This window comes from Lactuca virosa, chromosome 8, assembly GCF_052849685.1.
Source record: "Lactuca virosa cultivar CGN04683 chromosome 8, Lactuca_virosa_CGN04683_v6, whole genome shotgun sequence".
NCBI classification, from domain to species: domain Eukaryota; kingdom Viridiplantae; phylum Streptophyta; class Magnoliopsida; order Asterales; family Asteraceae; genus Lactuca; species Lactuca virosa.
The window spans coordinates 165,202,707-165,225,613 of record NC_136433.1 but is presented as its reverse complement, the minus strand read 5'-3'; the positions used below and the strand labels follow the sequence as shown (position 1 = coordinate 165,225,613).

General features: G+C 36.1%; 1 long non-coding RNA gene and 1 pseudogene across 1 annotated transcript; both read right to left on the bottom strand.

Moving 5' to 3' along the window:
* Positions 1–12,138: 12,138 nt before the first annotated feature.
* On the bottom strand, positions 12,139–12,481 carry LOC145129663 (uncharacterized). Its single transcript, XR_013717589.1, has 3 exons — positions 12,380–12,481; positions 12,236–12,289; positions 12,139–12,150 (listed from the first exon to the last, which is right to left on the bottom strand). It is a non-coding gene; the product is annotated as an uncharacterized LOC145129663 (long non-coding RNA).
* Positions 12,482–12,987: 506 nt separating this feature from the next.
* LOC145131034 (vacuolar protein-sorting-associated protein 37 homolog 1-like) lies at positions 12,988–14,955 on the bottom strand (annotated as a pseudogene).
* Positions 14,956–22,907: the final 7,952 nt, after the last annotated feature.

Sequence of the window (22,907 nt, the reverse complement as noted above, 5' to 3'; positions counted from 1 at the left end):
CGTTGATATTTCCTTGTCCACTATGAGTCTTCACAATGACATTCTATGCACCAAAGCAGGCGTTCGATGTACTGAGACGAGAATATAGATAGGGAAGGTTTAGACGTGTGATCCTCCTTATTACTTCGAAAATTTATATGACAGTTCTAATACCGTAATTAAACGTTTAGAAACCTGAACACATAAAATTTCCTAATTATGGATCGGCAACAAACCTTAGATCTAATCAAATAATAGCATTTTAAATAGGCAACCTAAGGCATGCTATAATTCAAACCATTTAGCACATAAAAGTAAATTAGGCATCTTATCCTAAAGTGAGATAGGGATTGTGTCAGTTCAGGTGTATTACCTAAATTATAATAGACACTCATCTTACGATTATTGCTTAGCATTCTAAGTTTAAGTCTATAAATCCTATAAACTCCTAGTTTGCTTAAACTAATGCTCCGATACCAACTGTGACATCCCCAATTTTTATGGCCATTGTAAAACTTTTTATTTATGCTTATTTAAAACAAATTTTATTTATAAATTCAAAATTTGTTCCCGTAGAAGTATTTTCGAAGAAATGTTTCTCATTGATATTTAAAACTTGGGATGTCATAACTGATACGAAAGATAAGAATAAACAGACCTTACATCAATATTCTACCATTCTACGAGCTCCTTAAATCTCTCAGCAGATAATTACATTATATATTAGTACCTTCGTATCGCACATGTGATACAAAGAAACTGAGTAGATCAGGTTGGGAAACCTGGTGATTACATAAGGATTTCAATCCCACAAAGTTATAATTGTTATATATATATATATATATATATATATATATATATACATATATATATATATATATATATATATATATATATATATATATATATATATATATATATATCTTATTATTGTAAAACAAATTGTTACCAAAAAATATATAGATGTGTTTCTGACTTGGATATCTATAAACTCTCAATCCTAAACATACCCACCCCAATCGATCCTCACAGATCCTAGTCTACGATTATCAGGAAGGATTAACTCACCGTTTAGAATATGCAGACATACCATTACAGTTGTCGCATCAGGACCCACCATTTCTGGTCATCCAAAAACTTATACAGACATAACATTACCGTTGTCTGATCAGGACCCACCATTTCTGGTCATCCAAAAAGATTATGCAGATATACCATTACAGTTGGCTGATCAAGACCCACCATTTCAGGTCATCCAAAAAGGAATACGATTTGTACTTCGATACATATTTCGTACCATCAACACCTACAAGTGTCAACGAACAGAACTTTATTTTCTATTCCTAGCCTACACACGCACATCCCGAATGAGACTACCCGATATCAAACTTAATTGAATTAGTTATCTATAATAAGTTTTATCTTTATTAATGGGCATAACTACTAAACTCCCAATACCAACTTTTTCTAGACAATACTATCCTATCTTGGTGTATATATATTATTTTAGGCATTATTATACTTTTACACTTTTCCCTTATAATATTTATATTATCGTTATTATATAATTATATATATATAACCATATCTAGTTTACATGTCGTATATCCTCAAATACATTTCTAACACCTAAACCAGGAAATAAGCATATAGCTCACATATAAACTTTCTAACAGATAAATAATACTTAAAATACTTGTATTAAAATCATGTTCATGAAAGGGACTATGCAGTCACCTGACATAGGTGAATGACTGGCAATTTTGGCAGAGCTTCGCCTTGGTGTTTTATCTTTTCTTCTGACGTGATCTAGTATAATCATTACTAAGTCTTAGTCTAAATATTCCATGACGATAATGGTAGTCTAGATTCCTCCTTAATTCCAATGAATATTGAGAGTTCTATCAAATAAGGATGATCCATGCAAGATAATTCGGAGGCAGGTTCATTTCGACTTATAGCATTTCTGAAATTCAACAACCAAGCCAATGTAACCATTCTAGACACCTCTCTCGTAAGTTGATCATTCAGTATAATGACCTAGAATTACTGATAAATTTTATTTAAAGATTCATAATAACGAATTATGACTATAAATATAAGTTACACTTGAATCAAATAACTGTAGCTTAACTTACAAGGTATTCTGATAAAAACTGGGAATTATGCGCGCAGAATTCTGATCTGGGAGCTTCTATTGACCGACTATCTAACACTGCAGGGCTTCTAGGGGTCTTAGGGCTTTGCCATAAACTAAAAATAAGGGAAAATGGCCTAAAATCGATAGAAACTCGAGAGAGGATTTTAGAGAGTGTGATGAATGAAAGAAGTCGAGCACTTCTATTTATAGCAGGGGTGTGCGTCGTGCAACACATGTGCACGTCGTACATCTTGTCGGGGCCGGTGATGTGGCTTCAGTCTGAGGGTGACACATAGCGAAAATCTGGTGGTCCGCGGAGAAGTGTCAGTGCGCACAGTGCACATTGTTTGTGCGCGCGGGCGCACACGAAGATTTTCAGTTTCTTCAAAAATTCATATCTTCTTCATACGAGCTCCGTTTTGACATGTTTTATATCCACGCGTAGCTATCGGCGAGATCTACAACTTTCATTTTTAAAGTTATTATTCTAATAGGCTTAGACTGTTAAAGTCTGTTAAAAGTTCATAATTCTATCCTACTATATCCATTCTCGACTGTCTTTTTATTGATGGATAGGTATTGACAAGATCTTTGACTCTCGTTTAGATTGTGTTTCCTAACAATCGACCAATTCCAATTTTTGGTTTTTGAGTTGTATACTGATACGATGAAATATTAGAAAAATCATAACTTCCTCTCACAATGTCAGATTTAGGCGTTTTTATATGCACGAAATCCTTGTCCCATATACTATAACTTTGGTTAAGATTATTTATACTAAATAACCAAAAGTCATTTTTATGCTTATAATACCTTAATTGACTTGCCCGAATTTGTTGGTGTTACAAAAGGTTCCTTCACTCAATCACATTAAGGTATAGGGTTGTGAGGTTTTCTATAACAATTTGTAAAAATAGGTTAGAGTTCAGCAGTCAAACCACCACGAACCTCTATGTATTAAAGACCAATATTATGTAATTGCGTGTTTATACAGAGTACTAAATATATAATACTCATGAGTATTTTAAGAACGTCTCAAATTGCTCAAAAAACCGTCTATCATTAAAGATCGAGACAAAAATCACAAAATTTGATAATAATTATGACGTTAAAAATAAATTTTTACATCCAGTATACTTAGGACTTCATGGATATAAAGAACATAAAAAATGGAGGTCGTATGCAGATGTTGTGTCCATTTTAAGAAACCAAATCAGTATAATATAGATTTCATAATAAACAAAAACCATATCGATCCTTTGACGTAGTTTCACAACTCATATGGAAATTCTGATAAGGTTTTTGAATTCGGACCAGAGAGATAGTATTTGATTTCATATTCGTAATATTTTTAACCTGTAAATTATTCAAAGTCGTGAAAACTAACAAATCAGAACGAATTAGACGTGAAACTTTAAACGTCTTTTCCCGGAGTTCTACATATCGGATTTAGTATCCGACTGAGTTTTTGAAATCCTTGAACCCGAAAATATCTTTCGCCACCCTCGGAAAAATTATCAGACGTCGGGATTGATGGCACGCAAATCAAGAATGCTAGAAAGTGACAGTTTTATACCACCTGTGTAAGATTAATTCTTGCATAATAAAACATGTGTAACTAAGTAAATGTCCAGATTTGACGTATCTCTTCTCTTTCAATTTACACTTAATAATACATAGACAAGTACATTGTATTGACTTATGAACGCATATATGGAAAACTCTTGGTCGTTGCTTCAATTTTCAGCCAAAGGTACACCAATTATTGGTGTTAAATGATCATCCAAGATTGAGGTTTTAAAACCATTTGATCACAAAAGAAAATCACTGGTGCCTTCTCTTTTTTCTTCTATGATCAACTGCGAAAGTAATCCGACAGAGGTGGAGCTGTTTTCGGAGAGATCAAGAGGGGCAACATCCTCGTTTTCTTCCTTGATCACTATCAAACGAAGCAACCAAAAACCCCTTAAATTCGATGATCTGATTTGCTCCTTTTCGCTTCCTTTTTTCTTCATTTTTCTGCAAAGAAAACTCCACCGGAGGTGGAGCTTTTTCCAGCAAACAAATAGAAGCAGCCCTCTCGTTTTTCTCCTTCTTCTTGTCGAAACCCAACAATCGAATGTTGTTGTGCTGCTTCCGTTCAATCTTTCACCTTTCGTGTTTTGCTGAACGGACCAGAAGAGATCGGTTGAGAGGCTGTCGGAGCATCCCCTCATTACAATTGTCACCGTCATCATAAGTTGCCTCAATTTTCCTTTTCCTTTGCTCAACAGAACTGTAACGTCCCAGAAATAAGACCCAAAAATTTCATTTTTAAACTAATAAAACCAGTATTCCAGGAACATCATCATAAAAATCCAGATAAAGCAAATGTATCAATCATCACATCATATAAGAGTAAATCAATAAAATGCGGAACGAGGCGGTGTGTGCTCTACAATCATCCCGAGCTCTTCCATTTGAAAATCGAAGTACCTGAAACATAAACTGGAAACCGTAAGCATAAAGCTTAGTGAGTTCCCAAAATACCACATACCATACACACATAAATAAACACAATATTGGCCCCGCCATGTCGCACATACACATGCAAGAGTCACGCATACATCTAGCAACACAAAATAAACACCTATGGGTTATCAGCAACCCTGGGGACTATCAGCAGTCCTAGTGGGCTAACAGCATGCCCGGTGGGTTATCAACAATCTTGGAAACTATCACCGCTCTCAGTCACATACAAACAGCATAACACAATAATAACGGCTAGACCTAGATGGTCATCACATATACAACTATTCTACCACATAGGCTCATAGAAACATGCAAGAGTCACGAAGATAGCTAGCATCCTACATACATTACCATTGTCTGGAATTAGTGCCTTCGACCCGCCAAACACAGTGAGGAAACTCACCTCGCACTGCCGAATCTCACAGAAAGAATCTTTGGCTGCTGACCCGCTAAAATCCCCACACTATCAATCACCAAAATAATCATCCATCAATAACCGGATCCCTACCCACACTAAGTGTCCAAACTAGGGTAAAAGACCTTTTTACCCTTTGCCCAACCTGGCCCAAAGCCTTGGCCCAAATCACCAATCCAAAAGTCCAAATTCCAAATAAACACCTAAGGCCCAAATATGGCCCAATTTTCCAAATTGGGCCCTAACCCTTTCATGGGCCTTAAACCAAGGTCCAAAAATATACCTAGCCCAAAAAATACTTGAAATCTAAGGCCCAAAGCACCTAATTCCAAAAATGTCCCAAACCGAATACCTAGGATTCCGAGACCCAACCTGCTTAGTACGTGGGGCGTACTCAGCTCGTACGTGCAGCGTACTCGACTTAGGGCTTGTACGCTAAGCGTACCTGCTTGTACGTCCAACATACTCCCTCATTCAGCCAAATTTCATTTCTATCCCTTAATTGATTAAGACATCACTCCAAACCTTAGATCTGACTTCCTTGGGATGATTTATCACGTAAAGTTGTCAACTTTACGTGCATGTATGGCTTAATGAAGCTCTTAAAGCTTAAAAGGACTTAATAGATGACTTAATGCATACATAAGACTATAAACCCCATAATGTTTGCACCTTTAAGCATAATGAACCCTCCAAACATCCAGATCTACAAGATTTATCTTCTGAAACAGCCTTAACCTATCAAGACCAACCAAAAAGGGGAAAAATAAGAATATAACCATAACATGAAGAGATCTAAGCAAGGAGAAGACAAGGTATGAAATTAATACCTCAAAATACGTGCAAAATGAGTGATGATTTGGGATCTCTAAGCTTCACAATAAGCAATGCACCTTCAATCTTCTTCAATCCCTTCAAAATGTGCAAGATAAGCACCAATTCTTCTTAAGAGTTCAAGGATACAACCATGGAGGCTAAGGGTCGAATTGTAGGGTTTAGGAGGTATGGAGGCTGGAAAATAGGCCAGCCATAGGAACTTAATGAGCTTGAATAGGGTGAAACATCTCAAAACTAGGGTTTTCATTGACCCCTCGTATGCCCAGTGTAATCCTCGTACGCCCAGCGTATGAGGCCTCGCGTACGCGATCAAATCCCCCTTAGTACGCTAAACGTACCATATGGCACGCACCGCTTTCTGGCTTCTCAACTAGTACACTACGCGTACCCAATGGTACTGTCACAGCCCCAAACCGAGACGGCGGAAACGTTCGGGGGCGGAGGACGTCATGTAAAATATCATCACAAATGAATAATAGTAATCAAAGCAACAACAACCATTGTATTGATAGTATAGTGTTTACATTGTACTCGAAACATTGCTTGAATGCTCCGTCTTCTTGGAAACCTGTGCATGTACTTGCCTACTGGTTTCCTGAGAATACAAGTAATTTTGAAAGAGTTTCAACATTTAAGTTGATGAGTTCATAAGCATTTTGTTTTAGAAAATAAGTTTTTTGTTCCTTGAAAATGTTCGTATGTTCCTCCAGAAAATCCTATATTTTCTTAGTAAAGTGGAATGTATTCTTAGTCCCTTCGGACCAAAATGTATAGATGTTGTCATATTCTTAAGTAGTAATATTATGTAGATTTTTAATCTAAAAAAAACCATTTGGATGTATGATTTCCGAAATGAAAGTTGTTTTGTACTTGAAAATAGTGCAATGTAGTTTTATGATGACACATCCCTTATGTATGCATGCTCCCGGATAAAAGTTCCTTCAGATATGTAAGTTCATGTGTTATAAAATAGTGTACTCCTAGAAAGACTTATAGCTTCCTTCTATAATCCCCCAGTGTATACAAGTTATATAAAAATCAAGATCGAATAAACCATCGAATATAATGGGTCTGCCCTAAGCCCACAACCAAACAAGGAACAGGATCTAAGGCAGACCCAGCCATTTCCAAGTCGATCGTGTCTAAATTTTATATAACTCTGTCGTATGCACATAGCAATTATGGGCGGAATCTATTAATTCTAGACAAAATGTAGTCTTAACTACCCTAAGACCGATAAGTGTGAATGTTTGTTCTTGAAAATAGTATACTGTAGTAGTACATAATTAGAACTAATTTCTTTGTAAATGTAATGTATGTTCAAGAAAAATTCCAACATTTTCCTTATAAAATGAGTTGTAGTCTTAGAGCTCAAAGACCGAAATGTACAAGTATTTTCCATACTTATGATAGTAAGTGCAGTTTTAAACAAATAAAACCCTTATGAATGTAAGAATTCCCGTAAACTATATGTGTTGTTGTTTCCCAATGTTAGTTATTATAACCGTGTAATTGACATAGTAAGTCTATTACGACGTACTTCAGACGTCGGAATGTTTTGACATTTGTCACCCCAGACCTACCGGTCTAGCTGTTGCAAGCAGCTTAGGTGTGGATTGTCAGTCCCAATATAGATCTATACACAAGTATCACGCTCTCCCTACAAGAGACTATGGTTATAATACAAGACTTTAACCAGTACTCTAAAGAGTACAATCAAGTAACGTCTCACAAATTTGATTCAACGAGTTTACGTGTAGTGTGAATGAAAACCCTTTTTGAATTTAAGAATCCCCGTAAACTATATGTGTCGTTTCCCTATGTGAGTTATTATAACCGTGCAATTGACATAGTAAGCCTGTTACGACGTACTTCGGACGTCGGAATGTTTTGATATATGTCACCCCATACCTGCCGGTCTAGCTATTGCAAGCAGCTTAGGTGCGGGATTGTCAGTCCCAATATAGATCTATACACAAGTATCATGCTCTCCCTACAAGAGACTATGGTTATAATACAGGACTTTAACCAGTACTCTAAAGAGTACAATGAATTAACGTCGCACAAATTTGATTCAACGAGTTTATGTGTAGTGTGAAAGAAAACCCATTTTATAGTATAAATGAAACCTTCCTTAGTATGTTCGTAGTGTTATTGTACCATAAACTATACCTATTATAGTTTATCATATGTGTTTGTAATGATGAAAGACCCTTATGTGAATGACTATTTCTATTTCATGGAAGTAAACAATTATGATATACAATCAATATGTAGCTATTTATTGATATACACTTTGCTCAACATGTTACAAAGTGTTAATGAACTTATAAACTATTTTACTAGTTTTAACTTTTCTGTCACTGTTTTAGAAAAATCCTAGAAAAATCACTGTAAGTGAAAACCTGAATCCGTAAACTCTGGGAGTTCAGAAATTGTGTCTAGTTTGTTCTTAGTTTTTATTATGATTTTTAGTGGTCTCTAACCAATGTGAAAATGTCCATCTTCACATACTGGTCCGAAATCGTTTATGAAATGATAGGCAATTTTGTAAAAATCGCCATAAATTGTACAAAATTCGTATGAACATGTGCAAGTAGCCATTAGAAAGGTATCAACCTGAACTAAATTCTTATTGAACAGTTTTGAAAAATATTAAGTTTAAGATGGTCAAAAAAGTTCGTGAATAGACCATAACTTTTCTGTTGAAAGCTGTTGATTAAGTTTAGAATATGTTTTGGGTGTTGTAACTTGTATCCCCCCCCCCCCTAAAACTTGAAGAAAACATGAAAATGTAAGGGTTTGAACTCACCTTCTATGATTTCTCGAAGAATGGAAGGTTGAAGATGAAGATTTTCAAGTCAAGAACACTTGAAAGATGCTTGAAGATTTGAAGATCCTAAGAACAAATATGTGAATATTTGTGTAAATGATCACGATTTGTATGAAGATTGTGTATAATTTTATAGCATATACTTACCAATCCAAATGAGGAAAGTTCAAGAACTTCCTGGAGAAGTCGTGACTGAGAAAGAGAGAGAGAGAGAGAGAGATAGAGAGAGAGAGAGAGAGATAAGTTTGCTTTTGGTGATAACAAATGAAATCTTGGAAAAGTGAAACAAATCTCTTGCATTTGTTCATAAAGGTTGATTGGATGGAAAGAGTGTTGAAGAAGCTAAATGAATTGACTAGATAGATGTGAATAGTGACATAAAGTTGTCATAGAGTTGATATGAGGGTGGTTGGTGTCATAACTTTATGAGAAAAGTCAAAGAGTACCTTTATGCACTTTTGAGATTTTATCCTAAGCAAAATATGATTTATATTAAATAAATCTTCAAAATGTGGATAGTATATGAGTTTAGAGGGTCTAATATGTGAAAAATATGAATTGGGTGAAAATCTCACGTCAAAATCATCAAAAACGGACTCAAAATGCGAAACTGGTCAAAAACCAGACTTGAGAAGCGAGAAGGTTCGCTGCTGAGAAGGTTCGCAGCTGAGAGGGTTCGCATCCGAGAGGTTTCGTATCAGGAGGTTCGCATCAGGAGGTTCGCATCCGAGAAGGTTCGCATCCGAGAAGGTTCGCATCCAAGAGGTTCGCATCCGAGAAAGTTCGCATGAGAGGGTTTCGTTTCTTGAGAGGGTTTCGTTTCTTGAGAGGGTTTCGCACCCATTGTGTTGTTTTTCATATTTTCTTCCCGTTTCGAGTGTTTTTCAACTAATTGAAGGGTTGGGATGGCACGGATGTTTATGAAAAAGTTGAAAGTGATTTTTGAGAGAGATTTGGGAGAGAGAGAGAGAGAGAGATATAGCAAAAGAGATTGAGAGAGACTTTTCTTGTGGCCTTTGTTAGTGTTTTGCCCCGTAGTGCTAGGATTATAAACTCCACTAAGCCTTGTTATGAGTGTTATACGCCCCCGAAGGGTACGTAATAGTGCTTTATAGAGTCGTTACATCCCTCACCCTGCTTAGGGTTTAGAATTTCTAAGCATATGAAACTTCTGAGTGACACTTTGTTATTAAGATGGAGATTTGTACACTAGTAAACGTAGAGTACGTCCTATCATACAAGCACTAGTTGAGTTGACCGGTTTGACTCGTTGACTTAGTTTGACTTTGAGTTGGCCAGAAATTGACGGTTGTCACATCATCCCCTCGTTAGAAGGAATTTCGTCCCGAAATTAGCATTTCGAATGGGACTTCAAGGGTTGGGGAAAAGATGTGAGTATTTTTGTTTCATCTGATCTTCTCGATCTCAAGTGAATTCCGATCCTCGCTTGGCATTCCAGCGGATCTTCACTATTGCGTCTACTGTTTTGATCGGTAGAGAGTGTGTGGGTTTGGGTTTAATTGTCTACGTTTGTCTGACTGGTAGGATTTCCACACGTAGTCCTGGGCAGTTTCGTTTTGAAGTTCATGGTAGGATTCATACCTGGTTCCTCTATCATCACCTTGTGTATACAAGCCGTATATAATTAATATCGACAAGACCGTCGGTTGGGTGACTCTGCCTCAAGTCCACAGCCAAACAAGGAACATGAGGTAAGGTGGAATCACACATCCTAAGTCCATAGAATTTTAATTATATACCACCCTCGCGTATACACTTAGTAGTGTCAGGTTTATCGTTATGAGTGACGAGCGTTTCGTTAGTCGGTCGGTTAAGGTGATGGGTCATTTTGTAGCACATATAATTGGTATGGTGAGGACTAAGCCAATCCATGTCGGATGACGACGTCGAAACTTCTTATTGTAACGAGTGTTAAGTCGATTCGGAAGAAGTGTTGGATAGAATGATAGTGCATTCTATGTGCACTTTCTAGTGCTTTTGGTTTTATCCTTGTTATTACTACTGCGTACATTTTGTACCTCATTAAACGAGTACTAGCAATACGAGTGTCCCGATAACTGGTAATGATATTTCATATTATGATCCCTACTAGGTCCTTTCCTAATCGTTTGGTGTCTACAAGTCATATATAATTAAGGCTGAGAAGATAGTCGACTGAGTCACTACTAGAAAAACAGCCTTTTACGACGCGCAATGCCTGTCGTAAAACGCTCAGACAACGCGCAAATTCGCGTCAAGGAAGGCCCTATCATAACGAGAGACGACGCGCATTTATGACACGCATTTATGACACGCAATGCGTATCATTAAAACCCCTGTCAAGAAAGGCCATGTCATAAATGAAGATGGCACGCATTTTTGCGTATCGTAAATTTAAATGTTTAAAAAAAATATATTTATATATTTATTAATTTTTAAATTAAATTTGCATTTAATTTCTCATAATAGAAATAAAATACCATATACAAAAAATACAATCCATTGCCTAAAATTTAGTGTCATACAATTCCATTTCTTACAATATATAAATTTGCATTCATCTAATCTACTTTGTGTTTCATACAAAAAATCTATTTCATGCGGCTTCTTCTATTTCCTTTATTAGCAGCTTCCATTATTAGTAGTACAACTAACAATTGAAATGAAGAATGCAACACTTGATTTGCAGCATCTTATCTCTTTCAGCTTGAGCTTTCTTTTCCTCTTCTAACAATTGAAATGAAGAATGCAACACTTGTTGCACATTGTGAAACTTGTATTTCTGCCAACCCAAGAATCAAATTAGTTTGTCTGCATGTTTTCAGCCAAATATAGGTAATTTGCTATTATCCAATGATTCCCAATCTAACATAAAAGGGAATCATTTCCACACAAAAAACAACTAATATATTTTGTTTCATATATTTATAATAACAGCCAAAATCTTTTAAAAATCACCTAAAACAACAAACTCATACACATCATAAATGTATAAAACAACAACCTCAACAATGGCAGTAGCAGTAGCATCAAAGCAGCAGCAAAATCACACATCTATTTTGAAAAAGGTTTTGTACTTTACGGGCTAACATATAAAGGCAATGCACTTTGCATCAAAATTCCAACAGCAACAGTACAGATACAACTAAAGTGATAACTACAACAATTTAAATTGAATAAAAAAATAGAAACATTGAGTTTCAAGAAACAAACCAATGACGTACGTGTGTGTGTGTAAGCTTTAGCTGCAGTTGCAAGTCGATCTTGGAACAATGCCCACTCACTTCTGCATCTATCTCTTACCCCCTTCCATGGAGCTTCACCATTCTCAGACTTACCCTGAATCAACAACATTTTACTTTCAATTATACCATTCTATTTCCATTTCACTATAACATGGGGTGGGGTTGGTCTCACCTGGCTCTCGTGTGCAGGCTGTCACATCAAAACATTTTTTTTTTGAGATTTTAATTTGAAGTTAATTTTAGAAGTCAGAAGAAAATAGAATTGATTGACTGACCTTTACACATCGTCGAAGTGCAAAATCCAAACCCCATCCGTGCACCAAATCATTCTATAACAACATTATAAAACCAATATTACCATTATTGTTAATGTCTTGTTAAAATATAAGCTGACTATATATTTTTTTATATATCTTTACCTGAATCAAATGCCACACACACCTCCAATGCATGAAAAGACATGAGAGGAAGATAAAAGTAGCAAAAATGAAGATATGGTGATGGACATGTGGTAAAAAAATATTGTAACTTCCATAAAAACCATGAAAGCAAACTATGTGTACATTTAAAAGACACTTCTTTTACGTGCTCTTATTTCATTCACAATGTCAGTTTATAATAATTGTCAAATAAACAGTTAACTATTATTCAAAATCATTTTCAGACAGAAGGGTAACACAATAAGTTTTTTTCTTCATATTTTCATTTAAACCAAAAAAGAAAAGTCCTTTTATCATTTACTTTACCCATACATTACTAGCGGAGAAAAAAAAACATCCCCTAAAAGTCCATAACAACAATTTCAATTTCAACACACAAGAATCTTGGAATTTTGCTTTTTAATCTCATAAATAAGTAAAGAACTATATTTTTATCTTCACAAAACACCGTTGGTTTTTTCTTCAAATAACTGAAACATTGTGTTTACAAAATACCATTATTTTAATAGTTTTCAACGGTGTTTTGTGAATAAAAAAATAAATAGTTGGTTACCAGTTTATGACATTTAAACCTGTTAAAAATACGATCAGCCAACGACACTAGTCTTGGCTGCAAGATAGGTGAGAGACTTTTTATGGTAATTAATCCGAAGTTGTTTATACTTTTTAGTAAAAGTCACAACATCAATCTCCTTTCCAAGAAGCTGTTCATGTAGCATTTCTGATTCCTCATCCGTTTTATTCATACACTCTGAAGTAAAATTAGCAACAATATATAATCAGATTAATTCCCAAAAATGACAAATAATCAATTTTAAAGAAAATATATATTTATTATACCTTGTAGCTTGTTTAGCAAGGAACCCGAGGAGTAACATTGAAGGAGTTGGGTTTTTTTCTTGAGCTCATGTAACTTTTCTTGAGCAGATGCTAATTCCATTGTTCGTATGATCATTCACTGTAACACCACATGAAGTTAACAAAAAGGAATCGGAATGGAATCTGTTGAAGGAACTGGAATTTGAAGGAATAAAGGAAATGTGTTTGGTTGGTTGGTTGGATGGATGGAATAAAATTCAATAATAAAATTGAATGATTTGTAAGTTTTATTTTTTCTATATTTATTATTTCAATACATGTAATGAGGGTATTTTGGTTTATTATTAAAAAAAAAAAAGAATGGAACTGATTTCCATTGATTTAGCAAAACAAACATGCAATGATGGAATGGAATCTGGAATTCCAGTTATATGAGTTTTAAGTGCCCTGAAAAACTCACCTGGTTCCTTAATTCAGTTATCTGGGGTTCTTTTTCCAAGTTTTCTCCTGCATAACAAACATATCATAAAATCACTCGTATATTATTCAAGGATATTTTAGACATTTGGTAAATAAATCCACGGTCAAATATTCAATGGAGTAGATTATCCACTTCATTTTTTTCTTTGTTATTTTTACTTTATTTCAACTTTATTCAGGTTACTAATTTGATAAAAAGGCTAACACATCAAGTAAGAAACTTACAAGCAAGTTGCAGGGTTTCTTTCTTAAGCTCATCTCGTACCTGGTTAAAAAAACAAATATATATAAGAGAAAGTTACAGGAATGAGCAATGTACTTGATCTTTTTACTAATATAGGCATTGTTATTCCTCATTATTTGTCCAATATATAAAGATAAAAATAACTGGAAGACTAAATCAAAACATCAAGAATTTAAGAACTTGTGATTAAAAAGATAAAAGTTTGTTGCTTACATTATTCTGAGTTCTTACAGGATCAATTGAAAGCAAGAACTGTTGATAGGCTCCTTGGTCAGATAAAAGTGTCTGTAGCTCATCAATACTACACCAATCATATAATGCAAAGATTAAATACACAAAAATTCAAAAATGAAATAGAAAAATGATGGTTGAAGAATATTAACATGTTTGAAAGGAAGGGTACCTTTTGTCTTGCAGATATCTAGCCATGGTATAGGTGATTGAAGCCCATCATAAGTGTATCTTGGATCTTGATAGCCAGTTTGTGCACCTCTTCCATAGGTTCCATTTGGATTGAAAGATAAATTCTGATATGAAGTTGGCCTCACAGGGGTAGAAGCAGTGTTTCCCTTCACACCATTTGGGTTTCCTTTAGTTGTGCCCAAAGATAAAACAGGTTCCTCTTTAGTTGCTGTGATCTCACCCTTTGGAGGAGCAGGCGATTAAGGTTTGTAGGGGTCATAGGTTGGAAGTAAGAAGTAGGGGTAATGTTGGGCCCCATAGAGTTGACCATCTTGACCTACTGTTGGCATAGGTGAGCCGGCAGGAGAATAAGGTCCATATGGTGCATAACCATAACCATAAACACCCTGTAATGAAACCAAAAACAATATACAATGATAAACATCTTTTCAAGTCAAAATATAGACAAAAATCGCAGAAGGAAACAGGTTCTTACATGAGATAAATCAACTCCATCAGCAAATCAGAAGCTTTTGTACATAAAATTAAGGATAACCACTTGTTTATTAAAGAAACTGTTACCATCAACAATTGAATCATAAAAACCCATATCCGTACTGTTAAACCTAAAACCCTAAGAACTTGACGATATAAACCAAGATTCAGTGACAAAACTACAACATAGAACATTCTATTTATGCAGCAGATAGACAATTACGTATAAAGATCGCACAGAAGTGAGATCTTCGTGAGAAACAAGAAACCCAGTTCAAATCGAGAGAAAACAATAACGAATCGTAAAGAAATTACTAGCAAACAGAGGATACATTGGTGCAGGAAGGAGGTGCGAATCTTAAATTTCTTGAGAGTTCTTGGAATTACCTATACACATAGGGAGAAAAGGGGTAAGAAGACTGTACGCACACATGTTCTGTTGACTTTCATATTAGCTGTTACGAGAGCAAGAGCAATTCTGCATATTCGGAATTATGTTTCACCCCATTAAGTCGTCGTCTTCTTCTTTGATCACGAAAGCAAGAGAAATTTTGCTATGAAGACGAATGCCCTAGGGTTTTTTCTTGCTAATTGGAAGAGGCGGGGGGTTTAATTTTTGGGATCCAATAGGCGGGTGAAATCCCGCCTTAAAAACGCGTGTTTCATTAAAAATTATAAAGTGACACACTTAGATGACACACATTTTATGAAAGGTGCCCTCCGCATTTTTTTTTCTTTTCTGACACTAATTTTAGGGCACGCACAAATGCGTGTCCTCTATCCTTTAAATTTTGCAAAACTGACATTATTTTTTAGGGCACGCACAAATGCGCGTCCTCTATCAGCGCGTGTCATTGTTTGCGCGCCATTAAAGGGCTGTTTTCTAGTAGTTAGTGACTCTGCCCTAACTCCACAACCAGACAAGGAACATGAGTTAAGCCGGAATCACGCACTCTAAGTCTGTAGAATCTTAATTACATATGACTTTAATGTCTACACTAAGCCATCATAGCTTAGCTGTAAGGACCCTTAGTTTTTATATCAATGTGGTGCTTTGTACGGACGACGAAGTAATTTATGATTAAGATTTAGTTGGTAATAGTTTTCGTAAAAATTTTAAGTTTTAACATATTTTCATGTGGGAAACGTACCACTGTCCACAGGTGATTCCGGAAGAGTCTCTCCTGCGGTGATCATCAGCACTCTTCCATCCTCACCAGAGTTCCTTGTTATGGGATAGTCCCTCTTGACGTGCCCAGTTTCGCCACACCCATAACAGGCCTGGCTTACTCCAATGCCGAGGACCTGGGAGATTGAGTGTGTCGGTGACCTGCAGAGTCGGGCAGTGTGCCCCTTCTTGTTGCATTTTTTTACAGTGCATTACTCGGAAAACTCCCGTGTGATGGAAGTTGCACTTTTTACACTTTGGAAGGTTTCTAGCATATCGATTGGGGGTGTTGGAGTGGCAGATGTTGTGGCTGTAGGGGCGGCCACAAGTTGTGGTCTCTTGGGAGGACCTTGGGTCGAACTGCTCCCTTTCTTGTTCCAGAATTTTCGTTTCTTGTTCTTAGGTTTGTGGTCTGAGGTGTCCTTGTCAGCAGACACTAGTCGGTGCCCTTGGTTGCTTTTGCGGTTAGCATTGTAGGTACAGTTTTTGTGGCCACTTGTGTTGTTAGTGTTGAGTTGTGCCATGACGACTGTCACGGCGGCTGTGACCGCAGCTTGAAAAGTAGCAGAGTCCATCTGCAGAATTGGTGTTTTGTCGGTTGGCTGGTTACTTCCTTGTGAAGGAATGATTCTGTTACATGATGAGAAACGAGCTCGTTAGCAACTATGGTCGTTTCTAGTCATATTCCATCTATTTATATATATATATATATATATATATATATATATATATATATATATATATATATATATATATATATATATATATATATAAATTCTTTGTTTTGTTGAAATCTTCTCAATGTTCCTGCCAACATCCCTGAGATGTACTTATGGTAGGGAGTAGAAGTAGGTATTTTACAAGTGTTAGGTTTACTAAAATTAAATATGGGTGCCCATGGCTTTCTTCATGGTTAGGATGGCCAACACCATTACCCAAGTCACTCAAACCACTTGTGTGGATTTGAGTCATGGCGGCTGTTACAGCGGCTTGAAAGACAGTAGTGTCGTAAAGTGGAGGATTCGGTGACGTGTTGTTGAGGGCGCGCCTTATATGTCTATGGGGAGGCACCCTTCTACCGTGAGGTTTTTAAAAGATGGAATGGTGGTAAGTCCTTAGTAGTGGTTATAAGTCGAGTGTCGTTTGAACTAAGTTATCTTAGTTTTGTGTGTATCATGTTCCGACTTTTATAGTGTTTTGAAAACAATTCATAACAAAGGTCTATGAACAATAGACTTATGATTTTTTAATAGTAACCACCCTCAAATGAAATTTCGTGACTTGATTCACTGTTACTAATTGCGATGAAAGAGGCAATAAGCCTAACACATAGTGTGAGTAGTATAATCACTAACTCACTAGTTATATTTGTTTATTAATTATTAGTGTGACGCATAAGGAGCTCGGCCTCCTCACGTGATTCGTGAATAGTCTCTTCTGCTCTAAGTCCTAGTTATGATCGCCCTAGACTGGACCCAAATATCCGAGCGGGCTCTCCAGTTTGTTTCTGATAGGGTAAAGTTCGTTAGTGATCTCTCTAGTGCCTTTCTCTTTGTCCGATCCTTTCTCGGAATTCTCCTTGTGAACCCTCTTTTGGTTCTTCCTCGACTCCTATGTTGGCTGTGGTAGTGGGGTTACGATGTCTAGATATGTCATTTGTACGAGAATTAGGGGTGTATAAAGGATGTATGAGATTAACAAAACATTTCTTATATATTTTTATGGGGGTGATCCTTACCGTGTCCTTCTATAATCACGTAGTCTATACAGATTATATATAACCAATATTAAATAGACCTTCGAATAAATGATCGTACTCTAAGACCACAACCAAACAAGGAACAGGAACTAGAGCGAAAATCACAAATTCTAAGTCTATAAAATCTCAATTATATATAACCTTAACGTATACATGCAGTAATTATAGACCTACCAGGAAGGGTCTTTTAGTTTTCACATAACTTAGTTATAGTGCCTAAAATACTCCTATAGTATTTTAATTGTATGTTTCATTCTAGAGCTTCTTGATATATGTGACATCCCCAAATTTCACGGCCAGAAAAGACCGATTTTGTTTATGCTTTATAAAAATCAGAGTAATTCTTTTAATAAAAATGTTGCGGAATTTGTTCCCAAAAAATACATGATAAATACTTTATCAAAGCATTTCCGAAGAAATGTATTTTATTCATTTAAAACATTTGAGATGTCATCGTCAATACAAAAACATAAGCATAAACAGACCTTACATTCATTTACACTAGTGATGTACATCTCCTTTAAATCTCTCAGTGTAAAGTAGCTTCGTATCAATACATGTGATACAAATATATTGAGTGGGTCAGGTTTGGAAACATGGTGAGTACATAGGGTTTTCAACCCACAATAATATAATTATTATGTTTAATCATCAAACAATTAACCCAATTACCCATCCCCATTATCTTCATTTAATCTTCCCTAAAGATATTATCCTAAGGGTCATCTCCTATATCATATATACCTCTCATCTCCTTACATCTCATTTCCTTATATGTTTGTTCCTAAGGACTTTTCCTAAGGATCATCGCCTACATCGCATAGACAGTACTAATTCAGGGATTACTCCCTCAATACGTGTCTAGTAAGGGTTAGGGTATCATCACATGAATACGTAGTTACAACATCGCCTGAACTCGTAATTCATAATAGGGGTTAGAGTATAATCGCATGAATACGTAGTTACAACATCGCCTGAACTCGTATTTCATCACCTACAGGTTATGAGCCTGCTGGTGTTTCCATATGACTGTCTAGAATAGTCCGTGGTCGCCATCTATACTCTGGTAGATGACTACATCGCTAGTCAAGGTTATGGTATCTCTTCTCATCTCACATCACCTATTTATCATCACCTATCTATCATCACTGAATTATCATCACCTTTCTATCATCTCCTAATTATCATCACCTTTCTATCATCACCTAATCATTATCACATTTCTATCATCACCTATCTATCATCACCCGTTGCTACCCAATATATATTTATAAGTATAAAATTACGTATACAGTTTAAATCACGTAAACATGTATAAATCGTTTATCCAGCATAGATATCCAAAACACAGATAATATGCACACATAACACGTAATTTATATTAAATACTTCATATCTATGCGTAAGATGAAAGTAACTATGCACTCACCTTAATAGCGTGAGTTGATAGAATCTAACTAAAAACGGTCAACGGTCGTGATCGTCGGGCTCGGGACGCGGAACGCCTTCAGCAAATGAGAGAGAGAGAGAGAGAGAGAGAGAGAAAAGAAATTGTGTAACGAATGAAAGGGTTGAACTTGCTATTTATAGGGTGTTCTGGGGCCATTCACGTCGTGAACCAGGTATATTCACGTTGTGACTTTGATCTGGTCATCTCCTAGGCTTGTCGTGTGTCTTCTAGGCTCGAAAGGTGTCGTTCACTGAGTTCACGACGTGAATTTCTATGTTCACGTCGTGAACACAGCCAGGTCTCGAAGTTTGTGCTCCAAACGTCAAAAATCCACATCTTTCGCATACGAGCTCCGTTTTTACGTTCTTTATATCCAAGCGTAGGTGAAATAATGCTCTACAACTTTCGTTTAGACTCCGTCAGCTAATTTTGAATTCATTTTTATTATTATATTTTTACTAGGCAGGGACAGGAAAACTCCGTTAGAAATTCATAACTTCTTCATCTGACGTCCGTTTTCGTCTATCTTTTTACCGTTGGACTACTATCGACGAGATCTTCAATTCTCGTTTAGATTGTTTCGGCTAGAAATCACTCAATCTCATATTCGAACTTTGGGCTGCATACCGCTAAGTCGAAACTTAGAAAAATCATAACTTCCTAATACGAAGTCAGATTTAGACGTTCTTTTTATGTATGCTCTCGGTTTAACGTATTTTATGACTTTCGTTTAGATCGCTAAGGCCAAATATCGCTCTATCGTAAATTCACTATTTACGTCGCACTGTGTCGTGTCGGTTCTGTCGAGAAACTTCAACAGGTCATAACTTCTTCGTTATAACTCAGATTTCAGCGTTCTTTATATGTACTGAATACTTGTAACATATACTACAACTTAGTTAAGATTACTCCTTCAAAATAATCTTCCATCAAAAAGACATTTTTGATGCTTATCGTCTCTAAATTGACTAGCCCTGATCTACGGGCGTTACAATTATCTCCTCCTTAGGATGATTACGTCCCGGAATCATCAACGAAATAGGGTATGTATAATGATTCCATACTTTATCTCTTCAACCTAGGTAATACACGTAACTTCTATGTTTCCTCGAAAGAGTATCTAACTCTAGGGCTTCTTGACTGCAGGCGATGCACAATCTTGCATCTGCTTTTCGCACTATGTTGGACTTTCAATTGTAACCTTCGAGTTACAAAATAAATCCTTATTTAGGACTCCTTCTTCTTCTTAGGATAAGTTCCTTCCTTTATCTATTGTAACAGACCGATGGGTCATGTTCTAATGATCTTTCGTCGTATGAAGCAACGTTTAGACTCAAGTCTCTCAGAGTCAAATTCCAGAATGGAATATACCTTCCTTCATATTCTAATGTGATATGATCACATGTAGCATTTCTAGCTACTAACTTCTTCAACAACGAGCGCGATGCTATTGGTCGCATTGATTTCAATCTTCTGACTTAAGTCAGATGTTACATCGAACTTGGTTCTCTGAACCACGTAACAAACTCATCGTAGTCGGACTCAATTTGATATGACCACTAGGGTCAGAATAACAATCATCTTCTTAGTCATTACCGAAACGATGGTAACGACAGACTTGAACAAAACGAAATCAACTACTAGCGCCTTGGTAACCTTGTGACTTTCCCTGATCCAAGTGCGAGTCATGTGCTTCCGGTAGTATAGGCCTCTACTATCATTCACACCTACTCATACTTGTCCCAAGTATTGCCTCGCAGTTTTCCAAGTCCTTATCACAAAGCAATTTAACACATACGAATGTGTCCAAATAATCATAAAACATTTCCCTCGCAGTTTTCCAAGTCCTTATCACAAATCAATTCTGCTTCAACTCGGTTGGTGATGGAAATTCCAGACCATGGGATAAATTTATGGATTATAAAAAAAAATTGCAAATCGAAAGTGTACTTCTCCTATACCATACGAATTGTTTATTAGACGCATTCTAAAGGAAAGATATCACTTTGACGATATCTTCCGATAGGTACCATTCAGTATCGTAAGCCTTCTCATTTCCTCCATTTAGTCAATTCACTACGAGTCTTCACCATGATGTTTTGCACACCAAAGCAGTCGTGTGGTGTATCGAGACGAGAATACAGATAGAGGAAGGTTTAGATGCGTATTCCTCCTTATTACTTCGAAAAATTACATGCCAGTTCTAATATCGTAATTAAACGTTTAGAAATCTAAACACATAAGATTTTCAGATCCGGTCGGCAACAGACCATAGATCCTAACAAATAATAGCATCATAAATCATATAAGGCTATAACATAAATCATTTAGCACATAAAAGCAATTTAGGCATCTAATCCTAAAGTAAGCTAGTGCTTGTGTCAATTCAGGTGTACTACCTAAAATATATTAGACACTCATCTCACAATCATCGCTTAACATTCTAAGTTTAAGTCTAGAAATCCTACAAATTCCTAGTTCGCTTAAACTAATGCTCTGATACCAAATGTGACATCCCCAAATTTCACGGCCAGAAAAGACCGATTTTGTTTATGCTTTATAAAAATCAGAGTACTTCTTTTAATAAAAATGTTGCGAAATTTGTTCCCAGAAAATACATGATAAATACTTTATCAAAGCATTTCCGAAGAAATGTATTTTATTCATTTAAAACATTTGGGATGTCATCGTCAATAGAAAAACATAAGCATAAACAGATCTTACATTCATTTACACTAGTGATCTACATCTCCTTTAAATCTCTTAGTGTAAAGTAGCTTCGTATCAATACCTGTGATAAAAATATATTGAGCGGGTCAGCTTTGGAAACCTGGTGAGTACATAGGGTTTTCAACCCATAATAATATAATTATTATGTTTAATCATCAAACAATTAACCCAATTACCCATCCCCATTATCTTCATTTAATCTTCCCTAAAGATATTATCCTAAGGGTCATCTCCTATTTCATATTTACCTCTCATATCCTTACATCTCATTTCCTTATATGTTTGTTCCTAAGGACTTTTCCTAAGGATCATCGCCTACATCACATAGACAATACTAATTCGGGGATTACTCCCTCAATACGTGTCTAGTAAGGGTTAGGGTATCATCGCATGAATACATAGTTACAACATCGCCTGAACTCGTAATTCATAATAGGGGTTAGAGTATCATCGCATGAATACGTAGTTACAACATCGCCTGAACTCGTAATTCATCACCTACAGGTTGTGAGCATGCTGGTGTTTCCACATGACTGTCTAGAATAGTCCGTGTTCGCCATCTATACTCTGGTAGATGACTCCATCGCCGGTCAAGGTTATGGTATCTCTTCTCATCTCACATCATCTATTTATCATCACCTATCTATCATCACCTAATTATCATCACCTTTTTATCATCTCCTAATTATCATCACTTAATCATTATCACATTTCTATCATCACCTAATCATTATCACATTTCTATCATCACCTATCTATCATCACCCGTTGCTACCCAATATATATTTATAAGTATAAAATTACGTATACAGTTTAAATCACGTAAACATGTATAAATCGTTTATCCAACATAGATATCAAGAACACAGATAATATGCACACATAACACGTAATTTATATTAAATACTTCATATCTACGCGTAAGATGAAAGTAACTATGCACTCACCTTATTAGCGTGA